Source organism: Thunnus maccoyii, chromosome 1 (assembly GCF_910596095.1).
Source record: "Thunnus maccoyii chromosome 1, fThuMac1.1, whole genome shotgun sequence".
Taxonomy (NCBI): domain Eukaryota; kingdom Metazoa; phylum Chordata; class Actinopteri; order Scombriformes; family Scombridae; genus Thunnus; species Thunnus maccoyii.
The window spans coordinates 1,042,510-1,052,882 of NC_056533.1; the positions used below are offsets into that span (position 1 = coordinate 1,042,510).

General features: G+C 41.5%; 1 long non-coding RNA gene across 1 annotated transcript; it reads right to left on the reverse strand.

The window, feature by feature from the left end:
* Positions 1 to 3,988: 3,988 nt before the first annotated feature.
* LOC121901577 lies at positions 3,989 to 5,718 on the reverse strand. The gene is made up of 3 exons (XR_006097329.1): positions 5,439 to 5,718; positions 5,073 to 5,161; positions 3,989 to 4,893 (listed from the first exon to the last, which is right to left on the reverse strand). It is a non-coding gene; the product is annotated as an uncharacterized LOC121901577 (long non-coding RNA).
* Positions 5,719 to 10,373: the final 4,655 nt, after the last annotated feature.

Genomic DNA, 10,373 nt, shown 5'->3' on the forward strand with positions numbered 1-10,373 from the left:
TAAATCAAAATGTAAGGTTTGAACCAAATCATAAATATAATTTGACGAGAACTAATAAATTTAGACGCAACAAATTAGAGTGATTTTTAAAAGTTGATTCAAAGTAACATTTTTTTCAGTGTAGAGATGGGGAGTCAAATTTTGTTGGGTCAGTTTTTACATGAGTAAAGCCAAGTTTATTCTACCACCTAGGCCTACCTCTTGTTGAGTAACATTTCAAAACAATACAATTCCAACCCCTACAGCAGAAGCAGGCAAATATTGGCCCATGGGACAAATCCTGCTCCCAAACAAAAATATTTGTCCCCTTAACAAGAAATTTCCCTTTTAAATATTACATCAAGTTTTTTAAATGACTCTTCATAACAATATAAACATAAGGCTCATATACATTCCACTATATATTATTTCATAACACCTTATAAACTTATGAGATGAATAAAATAGGCATACATCATAATTTGGCCTCTCTAACCAGAACAGATTTGTGTCAATACAAGCACTTTGCTCCAACTATAAATAAGGCAGATAACTTTTTATTCTGTGTGGATGAGATATCAATTACATTTCTAGTCTTGAAGTGTAACACAGAAGATATGTTCATGTTTATGAGACATTTTTTGCTAGATGAGTATTGACCAAGCAACCTCTAGGGCTAAAGAATGAAGCCAATGCAGAAGTGCCAAAAACTGCAGTTCCTTGCATGGCCACTTGAGGCTGGCTCCAAAAGCAAGTCAATCCTCATAGACCCCATATTAAAACCAAGTGGCAGCCTCTGGGGCTGAAAAGTGAAGCCAATGCGGAAGTGCCACAAACCTGCAGTCTATCTAATGGCCATCAGGGGGCGACTCCACTGGCTGCAAAAAGATGTCCAATTGTATGGAAGTCTATGACAAAATGACCCTACTTCTCTCTTCATTTATTACCTCAGTAAACTGTTTCCTAATGAGTTTATGATCTCAATTGGTAGTTTCAAATCTTCTTCAATACAGCATGATGTTCATTTTGTAAATTATGGTCCCATTTAATTTAAATTTGACGATAAAGCAGGGTACGCTTTAGGGCATGGCTACGTTGTGATTGACAAGGCGCTACCACAGCGACAATGGTTTTTACGTATCGTAACCATAGGCTTTGCTGCTGCTATTTCACTGTGTCTTTTCAGTTCACTAAAGTTAATTGAACATTGTGATCGCCCAAAAAAAGTCTTGTTCAGTGTTTGGTTTTAATAAAAGAACCATTAATGAGTCAGATGATCAGTTTTTCCAGTGAGTACATTTTGTTTTAACAGTTTTAGGCCTGTTTTTCGCTAGCGAAAATTAGCATTAGCATGATCACTGTTAGATTGTAAATGCACCATGCTAACAGAGCTAGCAGCTGGCACTATGGTCAGCACAACCCTCTCGTCCAAATATGGTCACTTCTGGCTCCAAAAATCAAACATGGCAACAGCCAAATCCAAGATGGCGATGGTCAAATCGCTACACTCGAGGCTTCAAAACGACAGTTCACAAACCAATGGGTCACGGTGACTACTTCCATATTTTTTACAGTCTGTGATTAAAACATTGAGCTTTACAGCAGAAATAAACATGCTTACAGCCTGGTACAAAAACTCACCCGTTTACATTTTATTAAGGCTTATGTTGTGTTCACACCAAACGCGAAGCAAATTTTCGCCTCGCTTTACTCGCACGAGTTTGGCTGCAGGATCATTTGTCTTATTCACGTCACTCGTGCGACTTTTTTTCCCTCGCTAATATTCACCAGAAAAAAGGAGAATTTATTTCTGCCATTTCTTTCTATCATCAACCATGACTGAAGTTACAACCATTGCTGCCTTGTACCTGTTGTGGAAGTCCAAGATACAGCGGAAACCCAAACGCCACCGTGTCTGGATCCATGACATTATCCAGAGGCGCACACAGCTGGGTGAATTTCACCGCCTTCTCCAGGACCTGTGCCTGGACAATGGCCATTTCCAGCGGTACTTCAGGCTGACCAGGGCCCAGTCTGATGACCTGTTGGCGAGGATCGGTGCCAGGATATTATGGCTGGATACCAACTACAGGCGCTCCGTCTCAGCTGCGCCTGTCCATCTGTCTCCGGTGAGTTGCAGTTTTTGGTCTGTCAAAATCAACAAATATTCACTGTATCTAAAAAGTCACACATCGGCTGAATTATCTGGTTTACGAAAGCAGTATGACTCCAAATTAAATTTATAATTTCATATTATATTGTATTTTTCATTGTGGTTGTTGTACAATTTATGATTTATGTTAATAGATTTAAAGTTAATAGCTTTATTTCCTTAATCTCTTTATCTGCTTTTTGTGTTTTTCAAAGGAAAATTTGTTATTCTTTTATCCACCACAATAAAATAATATAAACAGGGTGGGAAATTAGCACCAGCCAAATGCTGGTAAAATATTAGTGGCTGGTAAATTCAGACACAAAATAATTATTAAGTGGCAGGTGACTTTGAACATAGTGGTTGGTAGATGTTCGCATTTTAAAAAGATAATTTCCCACCATCAGTATAAACACTCAGTGAGCATTTAAAAAACACCTGTGCAGCCATATCAATAAAATTGCACAACTACTAACCTAAATTAAATGTTTTCTATGTTGCAGATACCTAGCCAGTGGGGACTCATTCAGGACCATCGCGAACAGCTTTCGTGTTGGGGTCTCCACTGTCTCCAAGATCGTCCCAGATGTTGTCACTGCTACCTGGGACTGCATCGTGGAGGAGTTCATGGCTGTACCCACCACAGAGGAATGGAGGTCAATTGCAGAAAGGTTTGAGGAGCGGTGGAATTTTCCTCTCTGCTGTGGAGCACTGGATGGCAAACACGTCGTTCTGAAAGCCCCTGCTAATTCAGGATCCCAGAACTTCAACTACAAGGGAACATTCTCTCTAGTTCTCCTGACAATATTGCTTTCGGGCGATTGATGTTGGGGGCTATGGAAGAACGAGTGACAGCGGGATTCTGGCCAACTCAGCCTTTGGTCAGACACTTCGATCTGGCACCCCCCTGCTGCCTGCTGACTTGCTGACCAACCGAGGACCCCAGCCACACGTCTTTGTTGCTGATGAGGCCTTTCCACTCCGGAAGAACCTCATGAGGCCATTCCCTGGGCGTGTCCTTCCACAAGAGCAACGGATATTCAATTACCGTCTGTCCCGAGCTGGTAGTGGAGAACGCCTTTGGGATCCTTTCATCGCAGTGGAGGATGTACAGGCGTGCCCCCGAGGTCCACCCAGAAGTTGCAGAGAAGTGTGTGAAGCCTACCTGTGTGCTCCATAACTTCCTGCGGTGGACAACCTGGATGAATGCAGAAAGGGGGAGCATCCTGGTTGGTGAGGTGGAGCCACTGCCTGGTCTGGGAAGACTTGCTGCAAACAACTCAGCAAGAGAGGCCATCAGGGTTAGGGAGGTCTTCACATCCTACTTCTCTACAGAGGGAAGTGTCCAATGGCAAGAGATTGTGTAGTGCACAAGCACACCCAAAACGGCTCTTTTAAGAGTCACCCACACATTACTATTGAGCAAAATTCATGCAATATTACTATATTGCCTATCAACACCAAAATAAATATATGCCCACATTTGTGCATGCTAGGCCATTAATTTATACTCATAGAGAACAATGTGTCTGCTTTTATTTTTATCCATGATATATTATTATTGTGAGGTAAGTTGTGATTGTTTTCTTCTGTCCCCCCTCCCCCTTTCCCTCTCTCTTTCTCTCTCTCAACCCAACCGGTCAAAGCAGATGGCCGCCCACCAAGAGCCGGGGTCTGCTTGAGGTTTCTACCCGTTAAAGGGGAGTTTTTCCTTACCGCTGTTGCCAAGTGCTTGCTCATGGGGGAATTGTTTGGTCTCTGTAAATTAAAGAGTACGGTCTTGACCTGCTCTATGTGAAAAGTGCCTTGAGATGACTTCTGTTGTGATATGGCGCTATATAAATAAAAATTGATTGATTGATTGATAATACAGCTTTAATTTAGCATGTCTGCACTGCATTACAACACAACACAATAACATTTAAAAAAAAAAGACATCACTGTGATAAGCTGTCTTTAAGTATATCCAGTGAAGATATTGAGACTGGGAGTATGAACACAATTAGCAGCTAACCAAACATAAACCATTTGTACACTGCAGATAAATTATCATATAAACCTGATATTGACCTGAACTTTTGATATGAACAAAATATCTATTTTACAGCATAGGAAATGCACATAAGGTTGTTTCCTTTGTGTGTCAACCATATTTTTGTAAATAAAGAACATGAAGTAAATCACGGAAATAAAGTGCTTTCATTTTTTGATTTTTTTGTTGTTTTTTTAAAAAGAACACTACCATTCATGGTTCTCAACAAAGTGCCTCAAAAAAAGGACACACAAAATACTATTTTAAAAATATGAAAAATAAAAAACATCAGCATGGAGCCCCTGAACATGGATGGATGACAAACAGTGGCAACAGGCAGGGACAGACTCAGAGGAGGCCAGGAGTGTGTGTATGTGTGTGTGTGTGTGTATGAGAAAATTAAAAAAATAAAAAATAAAAACAAATAATGATGTAAGGCCTGGTTTGTTCACTGCAAAGACTGTCGCCCTGATAACCTATTCTGCTGGTTCCAAATTGAGAACTACGGAGCTGGGCTCATAAATTAGTTTGTGTATCTGAAATTTAACAAATTCCTTCTGCTGAGGCGACAGTCTTTGCAGGGAATGAACCAGGCTTTTGAGGAAAAGCTCGTCCTCTGAGGGGGGAGGTGGAGCAGGTGGAGCCGGCCTTTTCAAAGCCTCCAGGAGGAATGCTTCTATTTCCCTCTCCCTGTCACTCCCCCTGGTCCTCTTCCGGGTCCTCCTGGTCACTGTATGAAATCAAAACACCATATTTCCATCAATGCAATAGTTTACTGAGATAAAGCAACAGACAAAAACACATGACTCAAACATGAAATGAATACAGTAGTGAAAAACATATCACTCATGCAGAAATTATACTTATACCATAAAAAAAAATGCAATCCGACTTTTCTGAAGTACACACCTGTGGGTGGTGTTGCAGCAGAAACTGCAGCAGCAGAAACTGCAGCAACACTTGACTCTGCCTCACTGGCTTCAGAGGATCTGGCTTATCTGTAGTGAATGTAATAAGAATGTCTCGGTTTTTGTTTTGCAGATATATGATTGTCTAACCATTCTAGCTTTCAGTGTCAATTACAGCACATGAAGCATTTTACAAATACAACCATATTGATACATAATACAGTTCGAGCCATGATAATTTCTAGCCTTATGGTAGATCGGAAAAACAAAAACAATTAGTTATCCATCTATACAAAAAATATTTTCCTTGCGTGTGTTTGTGTGTGTGTGGGTGTGGGGGTGTGTCTCTCTTCTCCTGTCAACCAACCTCCGATGTCAATACCTGACGGCCCTGCTGCTGCGTCTGACACCTGCTCCTCATACTCTGTGGTCCTGTCTTCCTCGACCACCCGCCCCATGTTACTACTGGTGTCTCTTGGTGTAACAAAGGGGTCGAGGAAAAACAGGACCGCAGAGCACTTTCACCTCTTAACTGGCCCTGCTGCTGACCCGCTCTTTCTTTCACACTCTTTTCTCCTTTCCTTCAAATAGGTGTCCCTCAGGCCCTTCCACTTCTTGCGACACACCTCCTCTGACAAGAAACACACGTAAACATGAACTGTTCAATATAAATGACTAGTGAGTCAGACAAGTAACTTGTGCTGGGAAAGCCAGCTCTGAACGGTTATGCTAACTGGGGCTAATGCTAGTGCTAACTTGGTCCATAGCAAAGTACAACTGATAGCTGGAATGAAATAACAGACACATATTTTCAAAACTTACCCGGTAGTCCTATCTCCTCGCTCACTTTCCTCCAAGCGTTCTCTTTTTTTGTCCGGTCTCTGTCGCTGTACGCTGTTGTATCATACAGCTCCGGGTGACCACACACCGCAACGATTTTGTCCTCCATTTTCCGACTCAACAGCACGCCAGGACGTCAGTGATGTCAGGAGAATCTAAACGCTGACAGGCTCTCTCGATACAGCGTCACGCGAATTCCTCGCTCAAGTTCAATATTTCCAACTTTTACGCCATTCACGTCGCCCGGCATATGTAATCTTAATGCGTGAAAAATTCGCTTTGCGTTTGGTGTGAACACACCATTAAAGTTATGCATAATGAAGGGCATGGCCACTTTGAGTGACAGGTGGGTGCCACAATTTGTTACCACAGTAGCATCACTATTTCAGTGTGTTTTTAGTTAATGAAATTAATTGTAACATTTGGTCGCCTAAAAAATGCCTTGTTCAGTGTTTGTTTGTACTAAGGAGTCGGGTGTTTAGTTTTTCCGGTAAGTAAGATTTGTTTTAATGGGGTTTTTTTATTTCAAATGTTTTTTATTAAATTTCAAACAGAAAAATACACAACATTAAACCTCCTTTACATCTGAAGTCATATCTCTAAATATATTGGCCAAACCAAAACCCAAACTGATAAAAAAAAAAAAAATTCAATTGGATTTTTAATGGTTTTAAGCCTGTTTTTCACTGGCAAAAATTAGCATTAGCACTATCACAGTTAACCATATACTGTAAATGCACTATGCTAACCAAGCTAGCAGCTAGCAGGAGGGTCAGCTCCACCCTCTCGTCCAAATATAGCCTTCTGGCTCCAAAAATCCAAGATGGCGATGGTCAAAATGCAAACTCAAGGCTCCAAAGAGGGAGTCCACAAACCAGTGGGTGATGTCACACCGAATTATTTTTTACAGTCGATGGTATTAACATTGTTGGGACGGGCAGTAGTGTGTTTGGTTATTAGCAATAATTCATAATTATCATAGATAATTATGAATTCATAATTATCATAGATAATTATGAATTATGAAAATAAGATATTGTTAACCTTAATCAATAATTAGGGCACCAACTGTTGGATCTGTGAGGAACACAGTTGATTATTTGCAATAATTATCAATTATCGAAGATAATTAACTAATTATAACAATTAATAGAATTATTAATATAAATGAACAAATATGGGCACCACCCGGAAACCGGGACCAATAACCAAACAAGGTAGTCTCATAAATGGGAGTTCACCTAGAATGTTAATATCTGAGAGATATCAACATTCAAGGGTGAACAAAGAAGGGTGAATTCGAGCTCTGACTCCTTCAATCAGCCACTTTTCACAATATTACACACAACAATGACAAAAGAACTTCTCTTTAAAGATATAACAGTGTTTATTAAACTTAGCAAAATTAACAAAGTTAACAAATGCTTCATTCAATAAACAACTATCCTGAAATCTAATCCTACCAAACAAAACACAAACAGCTATGTACAGGGTTAGACACATGCAGGGGAATGCATGTGTGTGTGTGTGTGTGTGTGTGTGCGCGTGTATGTGTGTGCGACAAGATGGCGACGGGGCCTGACGTGATGACGTCGTCGGTCTGCGACGCGGACGTGACTATGGGAGGAAGTCACGTTGCGCAAGAAAACTTAAAATACTCCTGAGTAAACAGAGAAAAATGGACTCAGCGGTCCGTCAACAGCACAACAAACAATAGCAAAAGCTAAAAGCTAAATGCTAAACAACAGCAACTGATGCTGATAAGAACACACAATTAACACTGTCTCTGCCCAGACTTATGCCTCTTACTTGGTCGCTTCAGAAAGCAAGCAGGGTGTGTGTGTAGTCCGTCTTTATGTCGGGCTTTGTCCTGGGCTCGGATGCAGACGGTGGCCGTTCTCGCACGGTTGGCGAAAAGCACGGCAGCTGGCTCTCAGCGGCATGGCAAAGAGAACAGCAGAGTCGACTTGGTGAAGAAGTTTTTCTTCCTTCTCGAGGGAATTTGAGGACGCTGGTTGCAGCAGCGGTCTCTCTCAGATCCGGGAATGTGTTCGGGTGAACAGTCTCGTCTCGTCCAGCGAGGGGAGTCTTCGATGAGGGGAAAACACGTGCGTGGGGTACCCCCTTTAGTCAGCTGACTCACAAAGGAACAGGAGTTACCCCTAGCTCAGTGACATGGGAAAGGCGTGTGCTTCAGGACACGTTCAGTTTTTAAAAGGGACGGTGATGTCATGGCTGCGTCATCAGGACGCTCCGCTGTGCAGGAGTGTCTCCGCCAATGAGACTGTATGTTGACTGTTCCCTGCTGAGGTGTGAAAATCGCAAAGCATCTTTGGAAATGGAGTTTGCAATGGGCTCCCATTGTCTGTAAGCAGCATTTTGGCACTATTCATTTGTCTCTGGGAAAACAAAGGAATAAATCACCTCGTGGTCAGGCCTCACAGGTTACATGTAGGCCCTCTCTCTGTGACCTTGTGGTTTGAGGCCCAACAACATGCTGTTGATATCTGCCTTCATATACAACTGTAAAACTGCTCCTATAGACCAATTTTGTTCTTTGATGAATTAAAAGAAATAAACAAAAAATCAAACATTTTGCCTGTACAATGTCGGACCCCCAATAAATGGTGCTGGAAAAAAACAGTCCATGATTAAAAGTAATTACTGACCCTTGTCCTACAGAAACTATTTACACAGTACAAGCTGCACAAATATATTCAACATCAATAGATGGCCTGTTGGCACGGTAGTACCACTGTGTACAGTTGTCACAGCAAGTCTTATTTCTTCCTCCTATTTTAGAATGCTCTCAGCAAACTGATGTAACATGACATCAAGATTTACAACTTGATGGGTGAGGGAAGGTCAAAATATTGGCAAGCCGTTCATTAGCCAAACAGCATGCAGGAAACCAGAGAAGGGAGATGCGAGGTAAGTTAAACATAGATACATACTCATAATGCACTGTTTTCACGCTCATATTCACACTTCAGGTCATCACCATGACAGTCAAATCCTGAAGGCCAAGCTTTTTTACCCATCCAGGTAGAGTAGGCCAGAGGGGGATTGGTTTGGGGGTCAGGGACCTAGATCTTTTTGACCTCCAGCTGTCCACAGATGTATGTGAACCCCTACCATGCAGAAGTAGTTGCCATCCGCTACATATGAGAGCGATTTGGTGTATGTCGCATCTTGCATTTTTAATATAAGAGGGGAGTCAGATTTTGGTAGATGTAAAAAGCAACCCAATATAATTTGACTCCCCCCCAATCTCTCCTCTGTTGCCACTTGTGACAAATAGGTCCAGATATGTCAGCAAAGAGATTTTGTTTGTGTCATTCGTTTGTGACCTTGAATTGTTTAAATATTGCATAAGAGGGGACATGAGTTTCATTTGGTGAAACTTGCAAAATAAATTAAGTGAAACAAAATCCCTCATAAAACCATCTCCCTGCCGATTTACTATTCTTTCATTATTCATTTATGCTGCAGTGAACAAAAATAATAAGACTGTTTCCAGTAAACATATTTAAATGAAGTAGTGTACGCATGTTCATGCAAAGGGGAGTCAGATTCTGCATGGGAGTCGGAAAATTCTGTAACACCGGCACCTTGATTTTTATAGTCCTATAGGTCCACAAGAGATCCAATTTTGAAACTACCTTTCCTGCTATGCATAGATAGATATTTATTGTCCCCAGGGGGTAATTTGTTTCTATAGGGCATTATGTGTTGTACATGCCTCCAGAACAGTGTTGATAAGTCATCGCAGAGTCACTGTCATTAAGAAGTGGAAATACAGTACAGACCAAAAGTTTGGACACACCTTCTCATTCAAAGAGTTTTCTTTATTTTCATGACTATGAAAATTGTAGATTCACACTGAAGGCATCAAAACTATGAATTAACACATGTGGAATTATATACTTAACAAAAAAGTGTGAAACAACTGAAAATATGTCTTATATTCTAGTTTCTTCAAAGTAGCCACCTTTTGCTTTGATTACTGCTTCGCACACTCTTGGCATTCTCTTGATGAGCTTCAAGAGGTAGTCACCTGAAATGGTCTTCCAACAGTCTTGAAGGAGTTCCCAGAGATGCTTAGCACTTGTTGGCCCTTTTGCCTTCACTCTGCGGTCCAGCTCACCCCAAACCATCTCGATTGGGTTCAGGTCCGGTGACTGTGGAGGCCAGGTCATCTGGCGCAGCACCCCATCACTCTCCTTCTTGGTCAAATAGCCCTTACACAGCCTGGAGGTGTGTTTGGGGTCATTGTCCTGTTGAAAAATAAATGATGGTCCAACTAAACGCAAACTGGATGGAATAGCATGCCACTGCAAGATGCTGTGGTAGCCATGCTGGTTCAGTATGCCTTCAATTTGGAATAAATCCCCAACAGTGTCACCAGCAAAGCACCCCCACACCATCACACCTCCTCCTCCATGCTTCACGGTGGGAACCA